The following is a 24,397-nucleotide window of genomic DNA, read 5'->3' on the forward strand; positions in this document are numbered from 1 at the left end:
CCAGGTAAGCCTACCTTGCAGTTACTTAACATATAATTAAGAGGGTTTTGGGGAACCCACGAGATTATCACATCAACTGGCTATACGGACAGAGAAACCTGCGCACCACACAGACAGACAGGGGCAATATTGCTGAAAATGAATTGTCAGATAGTTTTAAGTTTGGCTTGAACTTAAGTGGCTAACCAGGGGTGGGATAATCTCAATGTTGCACTGTTTATATAGTAGCTGGGAGTTTACAGTGTCTGATACTTGTGTGATTTGTTGATGACATTTTGCGGCAGAACATATGAAAATTGCATGTACTTTCAGAATTGTTTGGGGAGCTACTCATAGGTGGCTTGCGAATATGGAGGGAGATAACTGCCAAAAGGTTGAACATACGTGTTGTTAGGATTGTAAGAAAATCCATACGTAAATTGTTCGGATCGTTAGAAAAGCCAAGCATAAAACATCAAAAGTAAATGTTAAATTAGATCTGTAAACGTTCAAACCCCATACCCGTAGGCATTTTGACTGTTAGTGAATTCCACTCTGTATGTAGGCCCATCACGCAGAGGCAATATCGATATCAATAAATGAGACAAAACAAAATATTGTTTAAGTCTTTCTTATAACCTCTCCTTAGTGAAATAGCTAAGGGGTCCCAAATGATCAAGACTATCTATAGCCTATTCTTATTGCCAGATCTGTTTTCCCTATCGGCCACTGCATGTGCTTCTTCAACTATTTAGTAAAAAATTATTTAGAGGCTACATTTAGAGACCTGTGAGCTAGGGTCTCTTTTAAAGGGGAGCCCTTTAATAAAAACAGTTGAAGTTTACATACACCTTAGCCAAATACATTTAAACTCAGCTTTTCAAAATTCCTGACATTTAATCAGAGTAACAATTCCCTGTCTTAGGTCATTTAGGATCACATCTTTATTTGAAGAATGTGAAATGTCAGAATAATAGTAGAGAGTGATTTATTTCAGCTTTTATTTATTTCATCACATTCCAGAAGTTTACACTCACTCAATTAGTATTTGGTAGCATTGCTTTTAAATTGTTTAACTTGGGTCAAATGTTTCGGGTAGCCTTCCCACAATTTGTTGGGTGAATTTTGGCCCATTCCTCCTGACAGAGCTGGTGTAACTGAGTCAGGTTTGTAAGGCCTCCTTGCTCGCACACGCTTTTTCAGTTCTGCCCACAAATTTTATATAAGATTGAGGTCAGGGCTTTGTGATGGCCACTCTAATCCCTTGACATTGTTGTCCTTAACTTCTTGGTGACAGGGGGGCAGTATTGAGTAGCTTGGGATGAAAAAGGTGCCCAGTAAACTGCCTGCTACTCTGTCCCAAATGCTAATATATGCATATGATTAGTAGTATTGGATAGACAACACTCTGAAGTTTCTAAAACTGTTTGAATGATGTCTGTGAGTATAACAGAACTCATATGGCAGGCGAAAACCTTTAAAAAATCCAACCAGGAAGTGGGAAATCTGAGGTTTGTAGTTTTTCAACTCTTTGCCATTCCAATATACAGTGTAAATGGGGTCATATTGCACTTCCTGAGGCTTCCACTAGATGTCAACAGTATTTAGAACTTTGTTTCAGGCTTCTACTATGAAGGGGGAGAGAATGAGAGGGGATTGAGCCAGGTGTCTGGCAGAGTGCCACAGGCTCGTGAGGCGCGATCACGAGAGACTTAGCTCTCGTTCCATTGCTTTTCTACAGACAATGGAATTCTCCGGTTGGAACATTATTGAAGATTTATCATAAAAACATCCTAAAGATTGACTCTATACTTAGTTTGACAATTTTCTACGACCTGTAATATAACTTTTTTAACTTTTCGTCCGACGTTCGGCTGGACCTGAACGCGCGTTTGGATTTGTTTACCAAACGCCCTAACAAAAGAAGCTATTTGGACATAAATGATGAACTTTATCGAACAAATCAAACATTTATTGTGGAACTGGGATTCCTGGGAGTGCATTCTGATGAAGACCATCAAAGGTAAGTGAATATTTATAATGCTATATCTGACTAATGTTGACTACACAATATGGCGGATATCTTTTTGGCTGCTTTGTTGTCTGAACGCTGTACTCAGATTATTGCATAGTTTGCTTTTTCCATAATGTTTTTTTTTTAAATCTGACACAGCGGTTGCATTAAGGAGACCAATGTAAAATGAGATTTCTTTTTATATAAATAGGCACTTTAGCGAACAAAACATACATGTATTGTGTAACATGAAGTCCTATGAGTGTCATCTGATGAAGATCATCAAAGGTTAGTGATTCATTTTCTCTCTATTTGTGCTTTTTGTGACTCCTCTCTTTGGCTGGAAAAATGGCTGTGTTTTTCTGTGACTTGGTGGTGACCTAACATAATCATCTGTGGTGCTTTCGCTGTAAAGCCTTTTTGAAATCAGACAAGGTGGCTGGATTAACGAGAATTTTATCTTTAAAATGGTGGGAAATACTTGTATGCTTGAGGAATTTGAATTATGATATTGTTGCTGTTTTGAATTTGGCGCCCTGCACTTTAACTGACTGTTGGCGAGGTGGGATGCTACCGTACCACATATCCCAGAGAGTTTAAGCCATTTTGACACAACTTTGGAAATATGCTCGGAGTCAATGTCCATTTGGAAGACCCATTTGCGACCAAGCTTTAACTTCCTGAATGATGTCTTGAGATGTTGCTTCAATATATCCACATAACTGTCCTTCCTCATGACGCCATTTATTTTGTAAAGTGTACCAGTCCATCCTGCAGCAAAGCACCGTCACAACATGTTTTTGCCACCCCTGTGCTTCACGGTTGGGATGGTGTTCATAGGCTTGCAAGCCTCCCCCTTTGTCCTCCAAACATAACAATGGTCATTATGGCCAAAAAGTTATATATTTGTTTCATCAGACCAAAGGACATTTCTCAAAAAAGTACGATCTTTGCCCCCATGCGCAGTTGCAAAACGTAGTCTGGATTTCTTATGGCGGTTTTGGAACAGTGGCTTCTTCCTTGCTGAGCGGCCTGTCAGGTTATGTTGTTTTACTGCGGATATATATACTTTTGTACCTGTTTCCTCCAGCATCTTCACAAGGTCCTTTGCTGCTGTTCTGGGATTGATTTGCACTCCTTCCTGAGCAGTATGACGGCTGTGTGGTCCCATGGTGTTTATACTTGTGTACTATTGTTTGTACAGATGAACATGGTACCTTCAGGCGTTTGGAAATTGCTTCCAAGGATGAACCAGACTTGTGGAGGTCTACAAACAAATGTATGAGGTCTTGGCTGATTTCTTTTGATTTTCCCATGATGTCAAGCAAAGAGGCACTGAGTTGAAGTTAGGCCTTGAAATACATCCAACAGGTACACCTCCAATTGACTCAAATTATGTCAATTAGCCTATCAGAAGCTTCTAAAGCCATGACATAATTTTCTGTAATTTTCCAAGCTGTTTAAAGGCACAGTCAACATAGTGTATGTAAACTTCTGACCCACTGGAATTGTGATACAGTGAATTAAGTGTAATAATCTGTCTGTAAACAATTGTTGGAAAAATTACTTGTGTCATGCAGAAAGTAGACGTCCTAACCGACTTGCCAAAGAAATGTGTGGAGTGGTTGAAAATGAGTTTTAACCTAAGTGTATTTAAACTTCAACTGTATACTGAACTAAAATAGAGTTCATAGGAAACACACACACACACAGATTAACTCTGATGACTTCCTCAGAATGAGCAAGGCTCTGCCAGAGCCGCAAGTCACATGGGAAGAGAAGAGGCGAGAGGGATGGAATGGGAGGAATGCCTGGTTAGGGTCTGGGAGCGGGCAGAGGAGTGGAGAGGAAAGGGAGGAGAGCGAGGGGAAACATGAATGGCTTAGCCCCCTCTTTAGCCCTGTACACAAGTTCCCTCACTACCGTAATAGGAGCCCTTCTGTTGTCATATTTTTAACATCTCTGTTTTATGCCATTTTCAAATTAATTTTAATGTGCTACTAAAAGGCTTTGAGTAGCATTATGACATCTGCTATAGAGAGAGAGAGATTATCAGATGGTTATGACTGTTGCTGTGTGTTTCTGTGTTCTCTGTGAGGCCAGATGGTATTAGTATTAGACACAGTAAAAGGGCTGGTATTAGAGAGGAAGTGGGGACTCACTGGCGTTGGTAATCTCACTCCTGTGTAGCGCTTAAGAGACATATTTATCTGCTCTGCAGGATCTCGCTCACTCTCTTTCTTGTTCTCTCTCTACTTCCTTTTCTCTCTCCCTCTCTGTTCCGACAAGAGGCAACATCTACAGAGCTGCCTGCATCCCTGCCTAATCACATGGCCAAACACTACTGGTCTCTAAGGATTCCTGTTGCTAGAGATACAACTTGGGTGGGCGCAGGGATGGGTTGATGAGTGTGTGTGTGAGTGAGTGAGTGAGTGAGTGTGTGTGTGTGCGTGCGTGCGTACAGTGACTTTTACACACCTTCACCTTTTCCACTTTCTGTTGTGTTACAAAGTGGGATTAAAATGGATTTAATTGCCATTTTATGTCAACGATCTACACAAAATATTCTGTAATGTCAAAGTAGAAGAACAATTCAAACATTTAAAGAAATTATCTGAAAAATGTAAAAGACTAATATATATTGATTAGATAAGTGTTCAACCCCCCGAGTCAATACGTTAGAATCACCTTTGGCAGTGATTATAGCTGTGAGTCTTTCTGAGTAAGTCTATAGGAGCTTTGCACACCTGGATTGTACAATATTTGCACATTATTATTTTAAAGAGTCTTCAAGCTCTGTCAAGTTGATCATTGCTAGACAGCTATTTTTCAAGTCTTGCCACAGATTTTCAAGCCGATTCAAGTCAAAACTGTAACTAGACCACTCAGGAACATTCAATGTCGTCTTGGTAAACAACTCCAGTGTATATTCGGCCTTGTGTTTTAGTTATTGTCCAGCTGAAAGGTGAATACTTTCTGAAGGCAATGTACATGTTTCAAGCAGACCTTTTCGTGTCTGCTAAATAGCATATACATTGCCTTCAGAAAGTACATGAACAACTTGACTTTTTCAACATTTTGTTGTGATACGGCCTGAATGTAAACTTAATTGAATTTAGATTTTTTTTTCTGGCCTACACACAACACCCCATAATGTCAAAATGGAATTATGTTTATAGAAATTTTTACAAATTAATTAATAATGAAAAGCTTGAGTTCAGAAGAAAGTCACATAATAAGTTGCATGGACTCGCTGTGTGCAAAAATAGTGTTGAACATGATTTTTTATGACTACCTCATCTCGGTGCCCCACACATACAATTATCTGTAAGGTCCCTCAGTCGAGCAGTGAACACAGATTTACCCACAAAGACCAGGGAGATTTTCCAATGCCTCGCAAAGAAGGGCACCTATTGGTAGATGGATTAAAAAAAACAAATATTGAATATCCCTTTGAGCACACTTTGGATGGTGCATCAATACACCCAGTCACTACAAAGATACAGGCGTCCTTCCTAACTCATTTGCCAGAGAGGAAGAAACTGCTCAGCGATTTCACCATGAGGCCAATTGTGACTTTAAAACAGTTACAGAGTTTAATGGCTGTGACAAGGTGAAAACTGAGGACGGATCAACAGCATTGTAGTTACTCCACAAAACGAACCTAATTGACAGTGAAAAGAAGGAATAATAAAAAATATTCCAAAACAGGCATCCTGTTTGCAACAAGGCACTAAAGTAATACTGCAAAAAATGTGGCAAAGCAATTAACTTTTTGTCCTGAAAACAATGTGTTATATTTGGGGCAAATCCAATATAACATATTACTGAGTACCACTCTCTATATTTTAATGCATAGTGCTGGCTGCATCATGTTATGGGTATGGTTGTAATCGTTAAGCACTGGGAAGTTTTTCAGGATAAAAAATAAATGTAATGGAGGTAAGCAAAGGAAAAATCCTAGAGGAAAACCTGGTTCAGTCTGCTTTCCACCAGACACTGGGAAATTAATTCACCTTTCAGCAAGACAACAACCTAAAACACAAAGTCAAATGTACACTAGAGACAGAATACAGTGAAGACAGTGAGAGTACTAAGAAGACAGTGCTAAGTACTAGGGTACTAAGAAGACAGTGAGGGTTCGTGAGTGGTCGAGTTATTATTTTATTTTTTAAATCAATTTTTAATTCATGCTGTAACACAACAACATTTGAAATAAGTCAATGGATATGAATACTTTCTGAAGGCACTGTATATGAAACTTTGGTAAACTTGAAATGATAGTTAATGAACTTGATACACAGAAAATGAATGCAAAATTAACACACTGTAACTGAAAATACAAATATTGAATTTGAATATTCAATTAAATTGAAATATAACTTTAAAACTGAATGTAAGTCATTCAATTCCATGTCAGATCATGAAATACAATTATTGAATTTGTGCATTACAAATTCAATATCTAAATGCAAATTTAAAAAATATTGAATTCCAATACAGTTTCTGTTGGCAATGAAATCGCTCCATAATTTCCTTACTACAGTCTGTCTGTCTCTGGAACAGCCTCCCTCTTTTTCCTGTCTGTCTCCACTCAGACATTCTGGCTGCTGTTAGGTTCCAACAGAGCATCCTGTCCTGGGGCCTTGGTGCAGACTGACTGGGAGGTCAATGTGGGATGGCCTCTCCCTGCCCCCAGGGCAGACAGACTGGGAGGTCACGGTGGGACAGTAGGAAGCCAGGTAGAGCCTTGGGGAGAATAACCATGTCTCAGGTATTGACTGGCTCGCTATATTATCACATAGAGAGAGACTGTGTGCCATATAGAGAGCTTGTGTGCCATAGAGAGAGACTGGCGGCCATAGAGAAAGACTGGCGGCCATAGAGAAAGACTGGCGGCCATAGAGAAAGACTGGCGGCCATAGAGAGAGACTGTGTGCCATAGAGAGAGACCGTGTGCCATACATAGAGAGAGACTGTGTGCCATAGAGAGAGACTGTGTGCCATAGAGAGAGACTGTGTGCCATAGAGAGAGACCGTGTGCAATAGAGAGAGACCGTGTGCCATAGAGAGAGAATGTGTGCCATAGAGAGACCGTGTGCCATAGAGAGAGACCGTGTGCCATAGAGAGAGACCGTGTGCCATAGAGAGAGACCGTGTGCCATAGAGAGAGACCATGTGCCATAAAGAGAGACCGTGTGCCATAGAGAGAGACCGTGTGCCATAGAGAGAGACCATGTGCCATAGAGAGAGACCGTGTGCCATAGAGAGAGACTGTGTGCCATAGAGAGACCGTGTGCCATAGAGAGAGACCGTGTGCCATAGAGAGAGACTGTGTGCCATAGAGAGAGACCGTAGCCATAGAGAGAGACCATGTGCCATAGAGAGAGACCGTGTGCCATAGAGAGAGACTGTGTGCCATAGAGAGAGACCGTGTGCCATAGAGAGAGACTGTGTGCCATAGAGAGAGACTGTGTGCCATAGAGAGAGACCGTGTGCCATAGAGAGAGACTGTGTGCCATAGAGAGAGACTGTGTGGTATTGTGTGTAGATGGGTGAGAGAAAACATCTATTTAATCAATTTTGAATTCAAGCTGTAACACAACAAAATGTGGAATAAGTCAAGGGGTGTGAATACTTTCTGAAAGCACTGTATTTGTCTGTCTTCATGTGCATTTGTGTGTTTGTTATTGTTTTATGTATGTAAACATGTGTCTATCTACCTGTGAATGTTTGTGTATATTTGTGTGTTTGTATCTGCATGTGCGTGTTGGGAGGGGATAAATTGAGTGCTTTAGCCCCAGACTGGAGGCAGTGTGTGTGTGTGTCTTTATCCTGCACTGTCCTACTTAACGCAGCTCTGCGCTCTGATTCCGCCCTGCACAGGAGAGGAGTGTCACTCACCTCCCTCCCTTCCCCCTCCATCTCTCCATCTGAGAGGGAGGGAGGGAAGGACAGAGAGCAAGAGAGAGCGCGAGAGAGTGAGAGAGAGAAGGAGATGGGGGAGGGAAAGAGGGAGGGAGGAAAGGAAGAGAGTGAGGAAGAGAGGAGGGGAAGAGCGAGCAAGGAGAACTGTACAACCCACGGATGCAAACACTCGTCATAAACACACAGGCATATGCTCCATTGCATAACGCACTGCATTGCATTAATTAATTGTCAGTAAGGCAAACTGATATCATCCATTCCATTTAATAACAAAGAACCTGTTCAACCTGCTATAAATCTAACAGAAGCTAACACTGAAAGTATACATGGACTTCATGTGTTGTTTAGTGAATTTATTGAACACTTAGCCATATTTAAAAGAAAATGTTGAGATCAAGCAGAATTATCAAGCAAAATCTATCAACATATCAAGAAAATTCTATTAATATTATGAACATTGGCAAGGAGATGCCTGATCTTAAAGAATTTCTGAGCTCTTTGAAAATGGGACCAATTAGGTCTAGGCTAAACAACACATAGACATAGTCTGTTTGAAGCTGACCAATAGCGGACAGGCATCCTCCTTCCCCATGGAAACACACAATCCCCATCCCGGGGTGCATCTCCCTGCTGCCATGACAACGAGGAGGTTCTCTCTCTTCCTCTTTTAGACAGTGCATTCTCTCTCAAACACATTACAGCAGCAGAAGACTTCAGAGAGGTGCCTTGGGGTTATCTAGAGCAGGTTTACAGACCTGATCTCTCTCTCTCCCTCTCTCCCTCCTAGGTGGGACAACCACATATCATATATTTGGGGGGGGGGGGCGATGGGGGACTGTGAGGTGGTGTGCTGTGGGATTATTTAAGATACTCTTTGAAGAGGATGGGTTTTGCGGCACAACCACACAGTGAGTTTGCAGTCTGAGCTAGCCTGCTTTGCATAAGACATTCGATTATTATAGTGACTGGGAAAGTGTGACTTTTAAGCTGCAGCACGGTTGCTGCGACGACAGCATGACATGGCCTACAACTCTAACGTTAACACGTTTACCCAGGTCACCTGAAAAAAGTATTTATCTGTACTCAACACTAGAGGTTGACACGGGAACAGGACTCCCGCGGGATCCGCAGGAATGGTAGTGTAGGCCTAATATAGTTTACTTAATAAGAATCAATAAAAAACAATATACTGTCATTTCCCCCCTCCCCCTTCAGTTGGCTCATTCTCCCGCGCCTCAGTCCAGTTGTAGCCAGTCACTACTTTACCTCAGATGCCGTATAATAAGAGTTTGGTAGCAGCAGTTGTGATGTGTGTGGCATGAATGTATAAGAGTGTGTGTGTATATCTCTGTGTTTGTATGCATGAGTGAGTGCATGTGTGCTAAGGTGTGGAGAATCAGAGCAGGTGGTCAGTCCAGTTCAAGTGTTCAGCCGTCTGATTTGCTTGTAGAGAGAAACTGTCTCTGAGCATTTTGGTATCAGACATCATGCTCCGATACCCTCTGCCCAATGCCAAGGGAGAGAACAGCTTGTGGCTGTGGTGTGTCAGGTCCTTGGTGATACTGCTCACCTTCCTCAGGCACCGTTTCGACTAGATATCCTGGATGGGTCGGAGCACGGTCCCAGTGATGTACTGGGCCGTCTTCACCTGCTGGAGGGCCTTGCGGCCGTAGACGGAGCAATTCCCGTACTAGGCCGTGATGCAACCAGTTAGGATGCTCTCGAAGGTGCAGCAGTAGTATTTGGAGAGGACCCTCAGGCCTACAACTGTGGTGTCGTCAGCAAACTTGTTGATGGAGTTGGTGTTGTGCAAATCCATGCAGTCATGGGTGAACAGGGAGTACAGCAGAGGACTGAGGACACACCCCTGGGGGGCCCATGTGTTAACAGTTAGTGTGGAGAAGGTGTTTTTTGATGTGTTACGGCCATGTGAATAGTGATGGAAATGGCATATTCCGTGGATCTGTTGGAGTGGGTTCATTGGAGTGGGTCCAGTGGAGTGGGTCCAGAGGCACTTCATTATGACCAAGGTGAGCATGATGTGGCAATAGTCATTTGGGCATGTCACCTCCTTAAAGCAATGTTGAAGATGTCCGGGAAGATGCCCGCCAGCTGGTCAGCACACACTCTGAGGACGCTGCCAGGGATGCCATCTAGGCAGGTGGCTTTGCGAGTAATCACTCTTTTGAGAGTTTTCCTCGCGTCAGCCTTGGAGATCGAAAGCACCTGGTAGTGCGGAGCAGCGAGTCTTCCTGGATGGCTCGGTATTATCTGCCTCGAAGTGAGCATAGAATGTGCCAGCAAGCCAACTCCATCACCTGGCATCAACTGCATCATCATCAACTGCATCATCATCTGTCACTGGCCACCCATTCCAAAACAGACTGCAACTCTTTGTTAAGGGTTTCAGTGACTTCATTAGCTGTAGTTGCTACTTGTTTAATGCCAGTGCAGGTCATTGGTAAAAAATAGAAAAGAGGGCCTAGAGAGCTGCCTTGCGGTACACCACACTTTACATGTTTGACATTAGAGAAGCTTCCATTAAACCCTCTGAGTTCTATTAGATAGATAGCTCTGAATCTACGATATGGCAGAGGTTGAAAAGCCATAGCACACGTTTTTTCAATAATATCAAAGGCTGCACTGAAATCTAACACTACAGCTCCCACAATCTTATTATTATCATCAATTCCTTTCAACCAATCATCAGTCATTTGTGTCAGTGCAGTACATGTTGAGTGCCCTTCTCAATAAGCATGCTGAAAGTCTTTAAATTTGTTTACAGAGAAATAGCATTGTATTTGGTCTAACACCATTTTTTCCAACAGTTTGCTAAGAGCTGGCAGCACGCTTATAGGTCTGCTGTTAGAACCAATAAAGGCTCCTTTACCACTCTTGGGTAGCGGAATTACTTTGGCTTCCCACCAGGCCTGAGGACAAAGACTTTCCTCTAGGCTCAGATTAAAAATATGAGCGATAGGAGTGACGATAGAGTCAGCAACCACCCTCAGTAGCTTTCCATCTAAGTTGTCAATGCCAGGAGGTTTGTCATTATTGATCGATAACAATCATTCTTCCTTCTCTCCCACACTAACTTTTCGAAATTCAAACTTGCACTGCTTTTCTTTCATTATTTGTTTTTTCATGCAGGAATACAATTGCTCACTGTTCGTTGTGGGCATATCCTGCCTAAATTTGCCCACTTTGCCAATGAAATAATCATTAAACTAATTGGCAACATCAAATGGTTTTGTGATGAATAAGCCATCTGATTCGATGAAAGATGGAGTTGAATTTGTCTTTCTGCCCATCATTTAATATAAGGTACTCCAAAGTTTTTTTCCATCATTCTTTTATATCATCGATCTTGGATTCATAATAAAGTTTCTTCTTTTTGCTGAGTTTAGTCACATAATTTCTCAATTTGAGCCAGTCAGATGTGCAGCCAGACTTATTAGCCACTCCTTTTGCCCCATCTCTTTCAACCATACAGTTTTTCAATTCCACATCAATCCATGGAGCCTTAACAGCTCTAACAGTCAGTTTCTTAACAGGTTCATGTTTATCAATAATTGGAAGAAGCAATTTCATAAATTCATCAAGTGCAGTGTCTGGATGCTCCTCATTAATCACATCAGACCAACAAATATTTTTAACATCATCCACATTAGGGTCACAACAAAATATTTTTTATGATCTCTTATATACTATTTTAGGCCCAGCTGTTGGAACTTTGCTTTCCTAGATATAGCCACTATACTGTGATCACTGAATCCAATGGGTACAGATATAGCTTAAGGACTAAGTTCTACAGCAGTAGTAAAATTAGTTTAAAAAACAATCTACAATTAAGACTATCCTACCAACGGGGCATTAAAAACGGTAATATCTTAAGTTTCAGCGAGACATGGCTAGCCGACGACACGGATAATATAGAGCTGGCTGACTTCTCCGTGCATTGGCAGGACAGAGCAGCTATGTCTGGTAAGATGAGGGGCGAGGGTGTGTGTCTATTTGTCAATTATTGCTGGAGCACAGTCAAATATTAAAGAAGACTTGAGATATTGCTCGAAAGGTGGTAGAATACCTCATGATAAGCTGTAGACCACACTATCTACCAAGAGAGTTCTTATCTATATTATTCGTAGCCGTCTATTTACTACCACAAAGCTGCCCAGTGACGCAAGCCTACCAAATGAGCTAAATGCCTTTTATGCTCGCTTCGAGGCAAGCAACACTGAAGCATGCATGAGAACACCAGCTGATCCGGATGACTGTGTGATGATGCTCTCCACAGCCAATGTGAGCAAGACCTTTAAACTGGTCAACATTCACAAAGCCGCAGGGCCATACGGATTACCAGGACGGGTACTCAAAGCACGTGCTGACCAACTGGCAAGTGTGTTCACTTACATTTTCAACCTCTCCCTGACCAAGTCTGTATTTTCTGTATGTTTCAAACATACCCTGTGCCAAAGAAAGTGAAGGTAACCTGCCTTAATGATTCGTTGCACTCGAAAGCCATGAAGTGCTTTGAAAGGCTGGTCATGGCTCACAACAACACCACCATACCAGAAACCCTAGACCCACTCCAATTTGCATACCGCACAAACAGATCCACAGATGAAGCAATCTCAATTGCACTCCACACTGCCCTTTCCCACCTGGACAGAAGGAAGACCTATGTGAGAATGCTGTTCCTTGACTACAGCTCAGCGTTTAACACCATAGTGCCCACATAGCGCATCACTAAGCTAAGAACCCTGGGACTAAACACCTCCCTCCGCAACTGGATCCGCACCCAGGTATTAAGGGTAGGCAACAACACATCTGCCACGTTGATCTTCAACACTTGTGCCCATCGGGGGTGTGCTTATTCCCTTCCTGAACTCCATGTTCACACACGACTGCGTGGCCGTGCACTACTCTAACACCATCATTTAGTTTGCTGACAACGATGAGACAGCCTATGGGAAAGAGGTCAGAGACCTGGCAGTGTAGTGCCAGGACAACAACTTCTCCCTCAATGTGAGCAAGACAATGGAGCTGATCATGGACTATAAGAAAAGGAGGGCCGAACAGTCCCCCACTAACATTGACGAGGCTGTAGTGGAGAAGGTCGAGAGTTTCAAGTTCCTTGGTGTCCACATCACTAACAAACTATCATGGTCCAAACGCACCAAGACAGTTGTGAAGAAGGCTGTCTCCTCAGGAGACTGAAAATATTTGTCATGGGTCCCCAGATCTACAGCTGCACCATCAAGAGCTGGTGGTTGCATCACCACCTGGTATGGCATCTGCTTGGCATCGTACAGTAAGGCACTAAAGAGGGTAGTGCGTACGGCCCAGTAAATCACTGGGGCCAAGCTTCCTGCCATCCAGGACGTCTATACCAGGCGGTGTCAGAGGAAGGCCCAAAAAGTTGTCAAAGACTAGTGGAGTGGTAACGCGCGTGCAAGCAGTTGCTCCGGACGCCACTTGGATACACTGCAGCATCCACCGAGAAGCTCTTGCTTCCAAGGGAATGTCTGACAGCTTGAAAGACATTTTGGACACTACAGTGAAAATGGTTAACTTTGTTGAAACAAGGCCCCTGTTTTTTCTCGCCTGAGTGATCTGAATCTAGGATTACAGGGACTTGCGCAACTATATTCAATGCGCGGGACAAAATTGAGGTCATGATTAAGAAGTTGAAGCTCTTCTCTGTCTGCATTAGGGTTAGGGTTAACAAGGACAATACACAGGTCTTTCCATCATTGTATGATTTTTTGTGTGAAAATGAACTCAAGCTTACGGACAATGTCAAATGTGAAAGAGCGAAGCACCTGAGTGGATTGGGTGCGCAATTACGCAGGTACTTTCCCGAAACTGATGAAACAGACAACTGGATTCGTTATCCCTTTCATGCCCTGCCTCCAGTCCACTTACAGATATCTGATTGCCTCATCAAAATTGCAACAAGCTGTTCTGTGAAAATGTTATTTAATCAGAAGCCACTGCCAGATTTCTGGATTGGGCTGCGCTCAGAGTATCCTGCCTTGGCAAATCGCAGTGTTAAGACACTGATGCCCTTTGCAACCACGTACCTACAGTTGAAGTCCCTGTTTTAGGATCACCACTTTATTTTAAGAATGTGAAATGTCAGAGTAATAGTAGGGAGGGATTTATTTAAGCTTTTATGTCTTTCATCACATTCCCAGTGGGTCAGAAGTTTACATACACTCAATTAGTATTTGGTAGCATTGCCTTTAAACTGTTTAACTTGGGTCAAATGTTTTGGGTAGCCTTCCACAAGCGTCCCACAATAAGATGGGTGAATTTTGGCCCATTCCTCCTGACACAGCTGGTGTAACTGAGTCAGGTTTGTAGGCCTCCTTGCTCGCACACGCTTTTTCAGTTCTGCCCACAAATTTGCTATAGGATTGAGGTCAGGGCTTTGTGATGGCCACTCCAATACCTTGACTTTGTTGTCCTTAAGCCATTTTGCCACAACTTTGGAAGTATGCTTGGGGTCACTGTCCATTTGGAAGACCCATTTGCGACCAAGCTTTAACTTCCTGACTGATGTCTTGAGATGTTACTTCAATACATCCACATAATTTTCCTGCCTCATGATGCCATCTATTTTGTGAAGTGCACCAGTCCTTCCTGCAGCAAAGCACCCCCACAACATGATGCTGCCACCCCGTGTTTCACGGTTGGGATGGTGTTCTTCGGCTTGCAAGCCTCCCCTTTTTCCTCCAAACATATCGATTGTCATTATGGCAAAAAAAGTTATATTTTTGTTTCATCAGACCAGAGGATATTACCCCAAAAAGTACGATCCTTGTGCAGTTGCAAGCCGTAGTCTGGTTTTTCATGGCAGTTTTGGAGCAGTGGCTTCTTCCTTGCTGAGCTGCCTGTCGGGTTATGTCGATATAGGACTCGTTTTACTGTGTTTGCTGCTGTTTGCTGCTGTTCTGTTAACCTGTGGTTAACGAACAAATAACAAATAAAGTTTTATATGTAAGATGGCTAAATAAAAGGGCTAAATGATTGATTATTATTATATTATTATTTGTTCCCTGGTCCTATAAGAGCTCTTTGTCACTTCCCACAAGCTGGGTTGTGACAAAAACTCACACTCATTCTTATGTTTAATAAAAGGTTGTGACAAAAACTCACACTCATTCTTATGTTTAATAAAAGTATTGTATAGTGTGTGTGTGTGTGTGTGTGTGTGTGTGTGTGTGTGTGTGTGTGTGTGTGTGTGTGTGTGTGTGTGTGTGTGTGTGTGTGTGTGTGTGTGTGTGTGTGTGTGTGTGTGTGTGGCAGGCTTACAACGATGGCAAAAAACAACATTTGAGAGTGCGCTGACACTGGTGCTAGAGGGGGTATGCAGCTGGAGGTTGAATGTTTGAAGGGGTATGAGACTATAAAAGGTTTTGGAACTACTGCACGAAGGTATGTGTGATAAGGTGTACGGTATCGCCAACCTGGTGGATGGAGGCTCCCTGGGGGAAGAACAGCCATCTACGGTGGCTCCTCTAGGACAAATTTTTCCTTGCCATGGTGAAAAACACACAGAGCTGGGAGACTTGGAGCTGGCCACTGGGGAGGTAAAGCAAAGAGCGCCTTCTCTCTCTCCAAGCAGCACCTCAGCACTGTGTACCTAACAGTCTAACAACTCAAACAATACTCTCTGGAAATAAACATCCTTATAATGTCCCGGTTAAATAGAATGGATAATAAGCAACTTTTGCTCTTGAAAGATGGTGGTTAAAAGGTACAAGGCCTCCTCCTCAGATAGACCAGTTGTTCCGACCGGGCACAACATTAAAACACAAGCCATGTGTTATGAATGTCTGATCGTCATGACTTTCCTCTTAGTCTGGCCTCTGGAACAGGAACAAACTGCTGAGTGAAGAACAACAACAACATCCTAAGGAGAACATGACTGGTCCCTTTCTGGGTGGCTGAAGATCTACAATATTTATACCCTGTCCCCATCCCCTTGCAGCACAGTGGGTGAAGACTGGAGAGAAAGGGCCTGGCTTGGCTGGCTGCGAATTCCAGGGCTGACTGAGGAAACTCCATTGTTCATTTTCCTCGACTGGGCCAGCCAGCAGAGGTAAAGAGAGAGAGAGCAGTGCTGCTGAGGTTGGGTGTTAGTAGTATGATTAGTTATGCGAAAATTAAGCCATTTTATTCCCATTCAAGCGCAATGAAAACATTGTGCTTTTTAACAAGGAGTAATATTTCAGGAGCTCTAAAAGACTGTTAAGGCTGGAACTTATGATGTGATCATCAGATAAAAATATAACAGCCATCAGATAATCAACTATGGCTGTTACCACAGAAGCACTGACTGAGTGTGAAACAACTAACCATAGAATCAACCACCACCAGTTCCTGTGGCCCCAGCCAGCCAGTAGCTCCCAGATTTCACATCACATCACAATGATGCCTGCCTGCCTCACCCGACTGCATTTCCTGTGGTCACCTGATTTCCTGGGGTTTCTGGCAACAACATATGAGACATTAATCTACTACAAAAACACACAATACCTTGCCTGGGATGACTGCACTGTGACAACACCGTGAGTCCATCCAGTATGAAACAGAACAGAGCTCCCATCTCCCCTAGCTTGTTAGTTAGGGGCTTTTATCATTCATTCCTCATTTGCCTTTCAATCCCTGCTCCGGGCTGCTAACCACACCACACTGTCTGCCGTTTAAGTATTTAATCTGCAGAAGCTTCACCTCAGAAATACATAGGCTATATTCACATTGAAATGAAAGGGGACGGGAGGTCCACATAAACAGGGCTCTAAGCCTCCATTGAAATATCAATACACACAAACATCTGGGCGAAATAGGGAGCTAGATGAAGTCGTGGGAGCCATGCAAAGGCAGTGACGGACTGAGTGTCACCACCTCGGTTGTTTTCTCCTCAGCAGCTGTGTACCTCCTCTTATGTAAGAGGCCAGACACTGACAGAGACAAATCCTGCCCACCAAATAGAGGGTAGAGGGGGTGGCTCGGCCATTGCGCGGCTCGACAACACATTTCCAGGGAGTACAGCCGACGGGGTATAGAAAACAGGCTTGACACTGTCTGTAGCCTGCTCTCCAGTTAAACATCTTCACAACTTGATTTAACCAACGCAGGCAGCACACTTCTCTGTGGGAGATGACAGTGGGTATTGGGCTCAGGACAAAATCTACCCGGTAAGGGAGCAAGAGGGGCACTTATATCTGATTGATTAATAGACCACTAATAGAGCACGCAAGTGTAAATGAGGCACATAGCAGATGTTTTTGAACTATTGATAAATTAAGTTTTCAATCCATCTTTATTATATCCTTGAGTGAGTTACTACAACACCAGTGGGAGTGTTGACACTGGAGAGAGGGAAGGAAGAAGGGGGAACTGGCGATGGGTAGAAGGCAGAACTGGGGAGAGGGGAAGAGAAGAAGGCGGGAACTGGGGAGAGAGGAAGGGAAGAAGGGGGGAACTGGGGAGAGAGGAAGGGAAGAAGGGGGGAACTGGCGATGGGTAGAAGGCAGAACTGGGGAGAGGGGAAGAGAAGAAGGGGGGAACTGGGGAGAGAGGAAGGGAAAAAGGGGGGAACTGGCGATGGGAAGAAGGCAGAACTGGGGAGAGGGGAAGAGAAGAAGGGGGGAACTGGGGAGAGAGGAAGGGAAGAAGGGGGAACTGGCAATGGGTAGAAGGCAGAACTAGGGAGAGGGGAAGAGAAGAAGGGGGGAACTGGGGAGAGAGGAAGGGAAGAAGGAAGGGGGGAACTGGGGAAAGAGGAAGGGAAGAAGGGGGAACTGGCAATGGGTAGAAGGCAGAACTGGGGAGAGGGGAAGGGAAGAATGGGGGACCTGGGGAGAGAGGAAGGGAAGAAGGGGGGAACTGGGGATGGATAGAAGGCAGAAGTGGGGAGAGGGGAAGGGAAGAAGGGAGGAACTGGGGAGTGGTAAGGGAAGAAGGGGGGAACTGGGGAGTTAGGAGGAGTGAGTAGGTAGGAGCATCTTACCTCTTATTAATGGGCTTCTCATCTTTCTCGTAGGGCTTGACGAACCATTTGCCGATGCGTACGAAGCTACGGTTCATGAGACACCGCTCCAGCAGGTTATGGATTGCTTTGAACAGGAGCGTCCTGCACTCATAGGACAGACCACTCTCCCACACACCGTCTTCCTCAGCTATAGAGACAGACAGAAAGAGAGAGCAATAGGGTTAGAGACAGGACGGAGTGATTTTCTAAAAACAAATGTTTAATGTGTCTTGTCTTCATGCACTTTAGTGTTTCCGTTGGCATGAGATGAAACAATAAAAGTCAAACCTTCAGTTTGAAAAGATGAACTGCTGCAGAGGCAGCAAGCAACTGGTAAAAAGGTTCAGTAGAGACACCTGCAGTGACCCTTAACTCCTGAAACAGCAGCAACTGCTAATCAGCTGCATCAAACATCATTTCTATGGCAATACGACACACACACTGCTCAAATCATAGGCAAATGTACCTTTTTTAGCCTAATAATGAAGTTGGCAGAAGACTGCCGCAGAAGGAATGGAAAGTTCTGACTGTTTTGGGTGCTTGGTAATTGGCAACTCTTCAGTAGCTGGCTAGAAATATGTTTAAATGTACAATCAGGGCTCTCCCCTGGTGGTGCTGATGTAGGCCTAAGGCTGGGTAGTGGGGAGGTCCGGGGGAGATCAGTACTTACCTTTTCTTTCTGCTGTACCTGCCAGTTCCTTAAACCTAGAGTCTTAAATTATATCAAACAACATAGCCAACACAGAAGTCTTGTGTTTGATCCCAAATGATTGAGGTGGTCTCATTAGTTAGGTTTCCATCTAATTGGCGACAGATTTTAACGCAAATATTCTAGAATCTGAAAAAAGAAAATATGCGCATTTTACCAACATTGGTGTTTCCACCAAATGGACTTGTTGCGGATAAAAGAAATCAGCGTTTGATGATGTAGTGCACACAAAATGTACTTTTTTTCTTAAGCTTGCATGTACTGAATAAAAATCTAAAGTTCAATGTGTTTCCATCCCATTTTCAACTCAAACGATAATTTAGTCACAAAAGCATGCCAGTAGACCCACAAATTCCAGTTATTGCACTAACACTAGTTAGCGTTGGCTCGCGAAACTACATCTAACAGTATACTGGACACAGACATATAAAAATGGTATCCAAAAGTTTGGCGAAATCCAGAAGTATCCCTTTAAATAGCAAATGTGCCTACTTTGGTCATGGCTGGTGCACTCTAGCCAGCAGCTCACAGATACAGTGAGGGTAGGCTAGTCTACATCAGTGGTTCCCAAACCTTTATAGTCTCGTACCCCTTCAAAGATTCAACCTCCAGCTGCGTACCCCCTCTAGCACCAGGGTCAGCGCACTCTCAAATGTTGTTTTTTGCCATCATTGTAAGCCTGCCACACACACACTATATGACACATTTATTAAACATACGAATGAGTGCGAGTTTTTGTCACAATCCGGCTCGTGGGAAGTGACAAAGAGCTCTTATAGGACCAGGGCACAAATAATAATAATATAATAATAATCTATTATTTTGCTCTTTATTTAGCCATTTTACATATAAAACATAATTTATTCATCAAAAATTATGAATAACTCAACACAGATTAATGAGAAGGGTGTGCTTGAAAGGATGCACATAACTCTGCAATGTTGAGTCTCAGATAAAAATCTATATATATATTCCACACAGTCTGTGCCTGTATTTAGTTTTCATGCCTTTTCCCCCAGCATTGTCTCAGCCATGCGGCAGCAGGAAGATTGAAGTCCTCCACAATAGTATGGGGCTAGCCTGTCCTAGCCACTCGGTAGCTCACCATATAAGATGTTTCTAGCCCCTTCTTATTAATTATATCTGTTGCTTTTATACATGTCTTACTACTCGAAAGTCGTCTTTATTCTCGCTAAAAAAACTCCTGTGGATTATTTTTCAAATTATCATGTTTTGTTACTAAATGTCTGAGCAAGAGTGTAGGTTTCCTCCAAGAGAGTAACGGTTAATGTGATTGGATGTTAATTATTTGACTAGGCTACCTGTATTTGACATTGTGTTGTTATTTCGCTGAACACTAGGTGGTTTAATTTGATATTTGGCAGTGAAATTAGGCTACTCAGGCGAGAGAAAAACCTCACCCAAATGCACAGGCCCATTGGAAAACATACATGTACTGTTTGAAAATGTTTGGTTTTTTAAAATGTGTATCACATTCTTATTTGGCGCACCCACCGATGCCATTGCGTACCACAGTTTGGGAATACCTGGTCTACATGATGAGATTATTGTGGATAAGTGCGAGAATATTTTATTTGTCAAATGGCAGTCAAGCGCCGATCATCATTTCACCAGTAGCATCAAGATCACCTTGCACTTTCACCACCCTGTGAAGTTCCTCATAACTTATTCCATCTGTTGCCTAATAAAAAAGCATGGTTTCCTGAGTCATAGTGGGAGGACGACACACCATTTCGTCGTGTGATTTCAAGTTTACTTTGATATGATGGTGATTATATAAATATTTGCGGCATAAAGGCGTTTCCACCCACATTTCTTGCATAATTAATTTACAGACACAAAACGATCCTACCATATCGAACGAACAAATGATCTGTTGACATTTGTAAAATTGTAGCGAAACTTGTTTGCCTCACAGCTGATTTTTTTTAAATACGGTATGGCTTTAGACGCATAAAAACTGTGGATGGTAACGTGGTTAATGTCACTTTAAAATGTTTCTAGGTTAAATTTAGGAGTAATGATTATTCTAATTAATAGGTGTCTTTATTTGTATTATTTTATTTATTTTTATACCTTTATTTAACCAGGAAAGTCAGTTAAGAACAAATTCTTATTTTCAATGACAGCCTAGGAACAGTGGGTTAACTGCCTGTTCAGGGGCAGAACGACAGATTTGTACCTAACCACTAGGTATCCTAGTGGTTAGAGCGTTGGGCCAGTAACCGAAAAGTTGCTAGATCGAACCCCTGAACTGACAAGGTAAAAATCTGTTGTTCTGCCCCTGAACAAGGCAGTTAACCCACTGTCCCTAGGCCGTCATTGTAACTAAGAATTTGCTCTTAACTGACTTGCCTAGTTAAATTAAGGTTAAATAAAAAATGTATATAATTCTAAATTGTAGCATACAGACATAAAAGATTCTGCAGGAGGCAGATGACAATCACAAACTATAGCCTACTTCAAAGGGCAGCATTTTGTACCTGGCATCTAAGAATAGAGATTTGAAACTCTTCATTTCCTGATATGCAAAATAGCCAGTCAGTTTAGTGACATCTGAAAATCATATGCTGACCGTAAGCAAGCAAGAGGGAAAGACAAACTATAACAGGAAAAGTATTTCCTACATCCAAAAACCCAAAGTAATTTTCTTTGCAGCAGACAGAAAACAGACAACCTAGCTACAATTCACCACATGTTTCCAATCATGGCTCAAGTGTGTCTGTGCCCAGTTAGAGGAGTCAAGTGAAAGTGCTGTTGCAGCCTGGCTGATGGTAGATAGAGATAGCAGCTCCAGATGCGCTGTTTTAGCCTGGTCCCGGATCTGTTTGTGGCGTCTTGACAATGACCATAGGATTTCGCAAGACAGCACAAATAGATCAGGGAGCGGGGAGTTGTGGGGTTTGTTTATGGATCCTGCTCGGCTGTGGCCTGGATGCCCTGCTAATCTTATTAACAGCCACTGTAAGACATCTTAGAGCACTTAAGCTCGTTTCAAACATGTCTCCAGCAAACATCTTTCTCCCAGTGTGCAGCGCTGATCAGCACAGAAAAAATAAACACCAGACATGACCACGAGAAATTATCCCACATATCTTATTTGACAAGACGTTATTCCTTAATGTGGTGAGACTCACACGGAACCCAAACCGGCTGCGCGCGTGTGCAATCGTTCATAAATGTATTTTGTCCCCCAACACCAAACGCGATCACGACACGCACGTTAAAATATCAAAACAAACTCTGAACCAATTATATTAATTTGGAGACAGGTCGAAAAGCATTAAACATTTATGCTAGTTAGCTTGCACTTGCTAGCTAATTTGCTAGCTAATTTGTCCTATTTAGCTAGCATGCTGTTGCTAGTTAATTTGTCCTGGGTTATAAACATTAGATTGTTATTTTACCTGAAATGCACAAGGTCCTCTACTCCGACAATTAATCCACACATAAAACGGTAAACCGAATCGTTTCTAGTCATCTCTCCTTCCAGGCTTTTTCATCTTTGAACTTATATTGTGATTGGCATCTAAACTTTCATACTATTACCACGACAACCGGCAACACAGTTCGTCTTTCAATCACCCACGTGGGTATAACCAATGAGGTGATGGGGTACCTGCTTCTATAAACCAATGAGGAGATGGGAGAGGCAGGACTTGCAGCACATTCAGCGTCAGAAACAGAAAGGACTTCTATTTTAGATCTTGGCAACGCAGACACTCGTTGACGCGTGCGAGCAGTCTGGGTTCAATATTTGAATAACATAGATTTCTACATTTATTTTGCAACACTCGCACACGCGATGTGAGTGGTGTGGTCAGGGTATCAGCACTGAGGAGCTAGCTACCGAACTATGCGACTACAAACTTCAGGTCAATTAAAATGTATTAGGCCTACATTCTTAAATGGAGACAGATTAGTTTAGTTAGGTGAGAAGAAAGTCTACACAGACATAAACATACATCAATGATTATAGTGTCTCTCTGCCTTTGAATGAGGAATTTAAACTGTGATTCCTTTGTCCCCCATATCAATAGTAAGTGAAGCTCTATGGCAGAGCAGCAAGTGCTGAACAGCTTGTTTAAGGGAATCTGGGCTATATATTTTTTCAGGACTGTAGCCTTTTCATGTAGCCCTAATGGGTGGAATGTTATTAATATTTTTCATAATTTCATAACTACTAAACATTATTTCAAAAGGCTGAAAATCCAGTGTTTTTATGTCAAACGGTTTTGTTATATCTCAGTCTTCTGTGAAGTATAATATTGGGACGCAAACTCAAAATTGAATACAATTCAACTCTAGATCTGACATGGTACAAGTGAGTTTTAAGCCCTTAACCATGTGTGTGAGGTGTATACATTTGTTATAAAGTAGATTTGTTTAAGACTACCAAGAAAAACTGTGTGACCTTGATTTAGTCCACTGCAGAAAAAGGTTAAGTAGAGGGCCAGCTATATTTCACTGGTGCACTTGTAAACAACCGCCAGAGAAACTTAGAAAGGGCTGGAGCACAAAGCTGTCCATCCGCTCTGGAGAGAGAGCTTGACCTTGTTTTTCACATCTCTAGTCTACCCTTCTACCGCCTACTATAAAACATCACACATTCCTCAATTACTTTTTACCCCTCTTTCAGAAGCTTTTCCTTAGCCCCTCTGGTCACTGTGAGCAATATTCCAAACCTATCTCTGATTCTGCCAAAAGAAGACAATCCTGAAAAGTGTGTTGAGAGGAGTTTCCAGCAAAAAGTGTGTGTTTAGAGATTACAAATGTATGGTTCTGTCATATAGCCTAGCCTTTTTTTAATGTAGATGTTCCAAACGTGCACATCAGTGGCTTGTATGCATGGAGGCCTGGAGATGCTAAATGTGTTAATGTTAATTAACAGTAAATTACTGTGAAACCGGCAGTCATTTACATGGCAATAGCCAGCTGACAAAATGTCATGACCATCATGGCCCTAGACGCGATTCCCTGTTCTACATTATATATTTCTATCTGAACTAGAGGTCGACCGATTAATCGGCATGGGCGATTAATTAGGGTTGATTTCAAGTTTTCATAACAATCGGTATTCGGCCCTTTTGGACACCGATTATGGCCGATTACATTGCAATCCACGAGGAAACTGCGTGGCAGGCTGACCACCGGTTACGCAAGCACAGCGTCAAAAGGACCTTGTGGCTGCAAGTTGCTAGCTAGCATTAAACTTATGTTATAAAAAACAATCAATCTTCACATAATCGCTAGTTAACTACACATGATTGATGATATTACTAAGTTAACTAGCTTGTCCTGCGTTGCATAAAATCAATGCGGTGCCTGTTAATTTATCATCGAATCACAGCCTACTTCAACTTCGCCAAACAGGTGATGATTTAACAAAAGTGCATTCGCGATGTACCTAACCCTAAACATCAATGCCTTTCTTAAAATCAATACGCATAAGTATATATTTTTTTACCTGTATATTTAGTTAAAGGAAATTAATGTTAGCAGGAAATATTAACTCGGGAAATTGTGTCACTTCTCTTGCGTTCAGTGCAAACAGAGTCATGGTATATGCAACTGTTTGGGCTGCTCGTTGAGACGTTGCGAACTGTGTGAAGACCGTAATTCATTTGCCAGAATTTTACATAATATTGAAGGTTGTGCAATGTAACAGCAATATTTAGACTTAGGGTTGCCACTTGTTCGA

The 24,397-nt window shown here is 42.5% G+C and overlaps 1 pseudogene; it reads right to left on the minus strand.

Annotated features, from left to right (window-relative positions):
• Positions 1-24,397, minus strand: part of LOC109873444 (mediator of RNA polymerase II transcription subunit 13-like) — a 138,071-nt pseudogene that overhangs the window by 95,998 nt on the left and 17,676 nt on the right.

The sequence above is a fragment of the Oncorhynchus kisutch genome, linkage group LG28 (genome assembly GCF_002021735.2).
Source record: "Oncorhynchus kisutch isolate 150728-3 linkage group LG28, Okis_V2, whole genome shotgun sequence".
NCBI classification, from domain to species: domain Eukaryota; kingdom Metazoa; phylum Chordata; class Actinopteri; order Salmoniformes; family Salmonidae; genus Oncorhynchus; species Oncorhynchus kisutch.